This window comes from Chlorocebus sabaeus, chromosome 10 (genome assembly GCF_047675955.1).
Source record: "Chlorocebus sabaeus isolate Y175 chromosome 10, mChlSab1.0.hap1, whole genome shotgun sequence".
NCBI classification, from domain to species: Eukaryota; Metazoa; Chordata; class Mammalia; order Primates; family Cercopithecidae; genus Chlorocebus; species Chlorocebus sabaeus.
In genome coordinates, this window is record NC_132913.1 from 22,229,900 (window position 1) to 22,237,943 (window position 8,044).

The following is an 8,044-nucleotide window of genomic DNA, read 5'->3' on the forward strand; positions in this document are numbered from 1 at the left end:
ATATGCAGTATTTGGTTTTCTGTTCCTGCATTAGTTTGCTTAGAATAATGGCCTTCAGCTTGATCCATCGTTGCAGAGGACATGATCTCATTTTTATGGCTGCATAGTATCCATATACAATATTTTCTTTTACCAGTCTGCTGTTATTGGGAACATAGGTTGATTCTGTGTCTTTGCTATTGGGAATAGTGCTGTGATGAACGTATGTGTGTATGAGTCTTTGGTGGAACAATTTACATTATTTTGGGTATATACCCCATAATGGGATTGCTGAGTCAAATGGTCGCTCTAAGTTCTTTGAGAAATCTCCAAATTGCTTTCCACAGTGGCTGAACTAATTTACATTCCCACCACAGAGTATAAGTATTCCCTTTTCTCTGCAACCTCATCAGCATCTGTTATTTTTTTGATGATTTATAATAGCTATTCTGACTGGTGTGATATTGTGTCTGATTGTAGTTTTGAGTTGCATTTCTCTAATGATTAGAGATGTTGAGCATCTTCTCATATGCTTGTTGCCTGAGTGTATGTCTTCTTTTGAAAAGTGTTTGTTCATGTCCTTTGCCCACTTTGTAATGGGGTTGTTCATTTATTGCTTATTAATTTGCTAAAGTTCCTTAAAGATTCTGGATGTTAGACCTTTGTTGGATGCATAGTGTGCAAATATTTTCTCCTGTTCTGTAGGTTGTCTGTTTCCTCTGTTGATAATTTCTTTTGCCGTGTAGAAGCTCTTTAGTTTAATTAGGTCCCATTTGTCAATTTTTGTTTTTGTTGCAATTGCTTTTGATGTCTTTGTCATCAAATCTTTGCAAGACCTATGTCTAGAATGGTATTTCCTTGGTTATCTTCCAGGATTTTTATAGTTTCAGGTTTTACATTTAAGTCTTTAATCCATATTGAGTTGATTTTTGTATATGGTGTAAGAAAGGGATCCAGTTTCAATTTTCTGCTTATGACAGAATAGGAAATCAAATACTGCATGTTCTCACTTATAAGTAAGAGCTAAATGATGGGAACACATGGACACAAAGAAGGGAACAACAGACAATGGGGCTTTGTTGCGAGTGGAGGGTGGGAGGAGGAAGAGCATCTGAAAAAATAACTATTGGGTACTAGGCTTAGGACGTGGGTGACAAAATTGTTTGTACAACAAACCCCCATCACATGAAAGTTATATAACAAACCTGCACTTGTACTTCTGAACTTAAAATAAAAGTTTAAAAAGGAAAAAGGAAAAAAAATGTCTGCATATGGCTAGCCAGTTATCCTAGCACCATTTATTGAATAGGGAGTCCTTTCCCCATTGTTTGTGGCAACTCTGTCAAAGATCAGATGGTTGTAGGTGTGCAGCATTATTTCTGGGCTCTCTCTTCTGTTCCCTTGGTCTATGTATCCATTTTTGTACCAGTAACATGATGTTTTGGTTACTGTAGCCTCGTAAGGATAATGTGATGCCTTCAGCTTTGTTCTTTTTGCTTAGGATTGTCATGGCTCTTTGAGCTCCTTTTCAGTTTCGTATTAATTTTAAAACAGTTTTTTTCTAATTCTGTGAAAAGCCTCCCGCTGTTACCGTGTGACTATCTAAGTCCCTTCATAGGTCTCTAAGAACTTGCTTTATGAATCTGGATCTCCTGTGTTGGGTGCATGCGTATTTAGGATAGTTAGGTCTTGTTGTTGAATTGAACTTGTTGCCATTATGTAATGCCCTTGTCTGTTTTGATCATTGTTGGTTTAAAGTCTGCTTTGTCTGAGGTTAGGATAGCAACCCTTGCTTTTTTCTGTTTTCTGTTTGCTTGGTAGATTTTTCTCCATCCCTTTACTTTGAGCCTAGAGGTGTGATTGCATGTGAGATGGGTCTCTTGAAGACAGTATACAGTTAGGTCTTGCTCCTTTATCTAGCTTGCCACTCTGTTCATTTTAAATGGGGCATTTAGCTCATTTACATTCAAAGTTAATATTGATATGTATGAATTTGATTCTGTCATCATGCTTTTAGCTTCTTTTTTAGACTTGATTGTATAGTTGCTTTATAGAGTCAGTGGTCTAGGTACTTAAGTGTGTTTTTGTGGTGGCTGATTACAGTCTTTCCTTTCCATATTAAGCATTCCCTTAAGGAACTTCATCGAAGGCAAATCTGATAGTAACAAATTTCCTCAGTATTTGCTTGTCTGAAAGGAATCTTATTTCTCCTTCGCTTGTGAAGCTTAGTTTGGCTGGATATGAAATTCTGCATTGGAATTTCTTTTCTTTAAGAATGCTGAATATAGGCCTCCAATCTCTTCTGGCTTATAGGGTTTCTGCTGAAAGTTCCACTGTTAGCCTAATGGGGTTCCCTTTGCAGGTGACTTGCTTCTTCTCTCTAGCTGCCTTTAACATTTTTTTCTTTCATTTGACCTTGAAGAATCTGATGATTTTGTGTCTTGTGGACTACTATCTTGTGTAATGTCTCATAAGGGTTCTCTGCATTTCCTGAATTTAAATGTTGGACTCTCTAGCAAGATTGAGGAAATATTAGCAGATGATATCCTCAAATATGTTTTCCAAGTTGCTTGCTTTCTCTCCCTCTCTTTTAGGAATGCCAATGAGTCATAGACTTGGTCTCTTTACATAATCCCATAGTTCTCAGAGGTTTTGTTTATTCATCTCTATTGTTTTTTCTTTATTTTTGCCTGACTATTTTGGAGAACTGGTCTTTGAGCTCTGAGTTTATTTCCTCAGCTTGGTTGATTCTTCTGTTGATACTTGTGATTGTATTATGAAAGTCTTGAAGTGAGTTTTTCAACTCTGTTAGACAAATTTGGTTCTTTCTTAAATTTACCATTTCATCTTTTATCTCCTGTGTCATTTTGTTGTATTCTTTAGATTCTGTGGATTGGTTTTTGGCTTTTTCCTGAATGTCAATGATCTTTGTTTTTATACATATTCTGAATTCTATTTCTCCATTTCAGACATTTCAGCCTGGTTAGGAACCATTGCCAGGGAACTAGTGCGGTCACTGTGAGGTAAGAAGACACTCTGGGTTTTGCATTGCCAGAGTTCTTGTGCTGGTTCTTTTCTCATCTGTTTAGGCTGATGTTCCTTCAGTCTTTTATGTTGCTATCCTTTGGATGGATTTTTTGCTTTTATCTTCTTTGATGTCCTTGGGGCTTGGGGCATAAGGTGGGTTCAGTTGATGGGGCTCTTTTCTGGAAGATTGTAGGAAGCTGTAGCTCAGCTCAGCACTTCTGATCTACATGCTATAACTTCCGTGGGGGCTGGTACTGGACCCCAGACTTTGTTCTCTGGCCCCTCAAGGTAAGGGACTTGCTGAGCTAGAGGGGCCAAGGTGTTTCTGGTCTGTTGATCACAACACTCTGACAGGTGGTGCCAGCCAAAGCACTTTGTCCAGGCAGTGGCAGTGGGATTCATGTTTGCTTACATGTTCTAGCAGCTGTGGCAGCAGGGCAGGGTACACATGCATTGGCTAGAACTGGGTGCTGGTGAAAGAAGGGTACTGGCAAGAGCCGGGCTGCAGTGTTCCTGTATGCACTTGTGCTGGGGCATGGCACAAGTGGGGTTGGGGTTGCTGTGGTGTTCGTGTTTGCACTCATGCTGGCAGTGATGTGGGCAGAGTGCTGGCGCATACGAGACTGCTGGCCTCCATGCATATGTTTGCACCAGCGGCTGTAGTGGAGTGGCAGTGGATAGTGTTGCCAGTGGTTGTGTATGCATTTATGCCAGAAGTACCCACCATTGTTTTATCCAATTGTCCATCTAAGCTCTTCAAAAACACTTACCATTATCTAAAATGATAAATATAAATTTCTATTCATTTATTTATTTGTTCATTGTACATACATGGCTGTCTTTCCCACTAGAGGGTAAGTTCTATCAGGGTGTAAATCTTGCCTGTCTTGTTTGTCACCATATTCCCAGCTCTTGGAAAACTACCAGGCATGTAGAAGACACTCAACAAACACCTGTTTTAAATTGAAAATTAAATTTTAAAATGCTCCACAAAGATTTAGAATGACAGCATAAGTTCCCAATATATTACTTTTTTATCTGAAGGAAAGATTTGCTTCTATAGTCTTGTCTTACAAATAATGAGGGAGTAGAAAGGCCAGTTCTAGGAAAAGAAGTGGAAATTCTATGACTTTAAGGCATTGAATATCTGGCTTCTTACCATTAGACCTTTACGTGGCAGCCAAAAAGTATTTATGCTGAGTCCCACCTTTCCTCTTTTGAGTACATTTTCACTACTGAGCCATACAGTTATGATGTCAGGGACCTGGTTCAACACAATGCAGATGAATAGAAGGAAGAAAGGAGAAAATGAAGAAATAGAAACCATTGGGGAAAAAGGTCTCTAACTCCAACTCAATCTCTATGTCTAGCCCAGTAGAAGGTAATCTCCTTGCTTTTCCTGAACCATAGCAATAGGCTCCAAATGTTACACTGGTCCCATTCCCTAACTTTTTTCCTATTCAAACAGCCAGGAAAATGTTTCCAAAGCCCAAATCTGGTTAGAACATTTCAGTGACTTCTTATTGCCTTATATGGTCCACTCAGGTCTACCTCTTTAATTTATTTCTGCTATACTTCCACAGGACACTGCTCTAGCCACCTCTCTTGGTGGGACTCACTGGAATCCATGAGGTCAGGGACTGTGTTCATTTTTACTCACTATTCTGTCTTTAGTGCCAAGCACAGTACCAACAAATAATTATGTTCAATAAGTATCTGTTTGATAAATGGTTGAGTAATAGAATAAATGATGTTCAGGTCGTGTCTCAACTGATAGTAAGGGAAAGGCTAAGGCTCTTAGAGACATGAAAGTCAGAACAAGTAAATGGATTCTATTGCACAAGTGAAATAGAAATTTCAGTCATCACGTTAGCTGAGATCAGTGAGTAGGGGTGGGAGGCAGTAACCTAGATATTCAGGTCCCTGCTGTGAAGGTATTCAACCTCTTGCTTGCAAACTGCTTGTAGTAATTAAAGCCCATAGGTAGTGTAATTGTCTCGGGGCCAGGGATACTTACTCACAGGAGATTCCTGGAAACCTTAATGACCAAACCCAATCACCTGCATTACAGCCTCTGGCCGCCATGGTACAGGCCAACCGGGTGATCATCAACACTGACTGATTTTTTAATCTACATCTTTTGTACCAGTTTTTCAAGCCACCGCTTCCTGCTTGTCACATTCACATAATAACATTTATGTTCTGTAGGGGGAAAAACAGTAGAAGAGATTCTTATACTGGGAGTATTGTTTTGTAACAGACATCAATTGACAAACATGAAAGATAACAAGTTGAAAATAATAATGTATAAGGAGACCATACACATTGATATGTAAAACAATGAGATGTCCAATACAAAAGTGGAAAACCCATTCATTAAAGAGGAAATCAAACTAATACACATAAAAACATGTTCAACCTCTTTAAGAATCAAAGACAACAGAAAATTAAGAAAAGAGACTATTGACAATAATGTTTAAAGAATTAAAAATGTGTCGTCAGCAAGACTGCATGTAAGACACACTTTGATAGAGTGCTTATGAAGGGGTGAATTGCTTAAACTCTTTTTTTTAATGGCAAAGCATCCTGGTAATATATAACAGGGCACAGATAATATTTTATACCCTTTGTAAATCATCATCTGAAAATCAATCCAAAAGATGTTTGACACAGTGTTATTTACATTAAAAACTAAAACCCCATGAAAATATACCTTAAATATCTAATAACAGGAGAAGTTTTACAAATATGGTGCAGTCATAAAATACTTACGAAGGATTTTAATACAGAAAATGCTCATAAGGATATTTAGTAAACCAAACATAGTTCAAAGCTGTATGAAAGTTAGATGTCAAGTATAAAAGAATATTTACATACAATAAAAAACTGTATAAAATGTCTTTATGTCTAGACATAAAGAAGAAAATAAAAACCAGCCTCTCACAAGTATGGGTACACATATAAGACAGCACAGTATGGTTCTTTATATTGATTATGTATTCCAGGGTATCTACACAAATCATACATGTTTGGAATATTATGAAAAAAAGTTATTGAAAACACAGTGGTTTTGAGGTCAGCTGGAGCTGGGTTCTGATCGTGATTCTTCCACTTCTTACCGTGATATTGACTAAAATGATCAGAATCTGTGGGTTTCAGTTTTCACATTGGCACAGTGGATAGAATAATGTACATTACAGAAGAAGCCTTGTAAGATTAAATGACTTGAAAGTCATAAAGTGCTTAGTATAGTACATGATAGAGTAGGCTTTAATGAATTTTAGTTTCTTGTCTTAGAATCACAGAATTTGAGGACTCCAAAATGCTCGAGCACATTTTATCCCACGTTTATGTGAGTCAGATAGGAGAGCTGTTAATGGTGAGAGAGGCTTATCTCAACTGCATAGCTCCTGAGCAGCAAACCTGTACTTGAACCCAAACCTCTTGATTGTGCATCCCTGTTCTGTGTTCTTTTTGCTAAGCCTCCTTGCTTCCCAGAGGAACAGAGTTCAGCTTTGAATTACTCCCATTTTTTGTTTGTTTTGTTTTGATGTTTTTTATGCCATTTATCTTTGCAAAGTGGAGCAAATTTTCTAGAGTGATTGTTGATGTTGAAGCCAAGGAAATTACATTCTGAGAGAAGAATTTAAATGACAAATACTGCTGGATATCAGTTGAGGGTCACTGAGTGCAGGAAAAGTGACAGGACAAATCAAAGGAAGTTGGGTTAACCTATCTGGAAAGTTAAGCTTTACCTTGTAGCAAAACAAAAAGGGCTATGCTTGGGAAAGAGGGTGTTAACATAGTCACCACTACACAGCCTTCTAACTGGCATCTTCTTCTTGCATCCCTTCTGGCGGGTCCAGATTTCACACCCTAAGCAGAATGAGCTTTATAAAATCTGTCTCTGCGGGGCACAGTGGCTCAAGCTTGTAATCCCAGCACTTTGGGAGGCCGAGACGGGCGGATCACGAGGTCAGGAGATCGAGACCATCCTGGCTAAGACGGTGAAAACCCGTCTCTACTAAAAAATACAAAAAACTAGCCAGGCGAGGTGGCGGGAGCCTGTAATCCCAGCTACTCGGGAGGCTGAGGCAGGAGAATGGCGTGAACCTGGGAGGCGGAGCTTGCAGTGAGCTGCGATCTGGCCACTGCACTCCTGCCTGGGCGACAGAGCGAGACTCCGTCTCAAAAAAAAAAAAAAAAAAAAAAAAAAAAAAAAAAAAAAAAAAATCTGTCTCTGCTTAAAGCCCCTCCTAGACCTCTTGAGATTGCACCTAATTAAATGGGCTCTGTAAAATCCCTTGACCTTCTGTAAAGTCCTTCAATACTCTGTCCTATGTGTCTCCACAGTCTATGATTTAAGTTTCTGTTATTATATCATAATTACCCATCGACTTGTCTGTCTCCTATATGGAACTGCAAACTTCTTGAGGACAAGAGCCATCTTTATTTTTATTTTTTAATTATTTATTTATTTTCGAGACAGGATCTTTCTCTGTTGCCCAGGCAGGAATGCAGTGGCATGATCATAGCTCACTGTAACCTCAAACTTCTGGGCTCAAGCAATGCTCTCAAGGTAGCCTCTTGAGACTACAGGCATGTGCCACCACACCCAGCTAATTTTTTATTTTTGTAGAGACAGGAATCTTGCAATGTTGTCCAGGCCGGTATTGAACTCTTGACCTCAAGACCTACCACCTCAGCCTCCCAAAGTGCTGCCATTATAGGTGTGGCCCACTATGCATAACAGTAGTCATCTTTTTTTTTTTTTGAGATGGAGTCTCGCTCTATCGCCCAGACTGGAGTGCAGTGGTGTGATCTCGGCTCACTGCAAGCTCCGCCTCCCGGGTTCACGCAATTCTCCTGCCTCAGCCTCCCAAGTAGCTGGGACTAGAGGCACCCAGCACCACGCCTGGCTAATTTTATTTTATTTTTTTTTGAATTTTTAGTAGAGACAGGGTTTCACTGTGTTAGCCAGGATGGTCTTGATCTCCTGACCTTGTGATCCGCCTGCCTCGGCCTCCCAAAGTGCTGG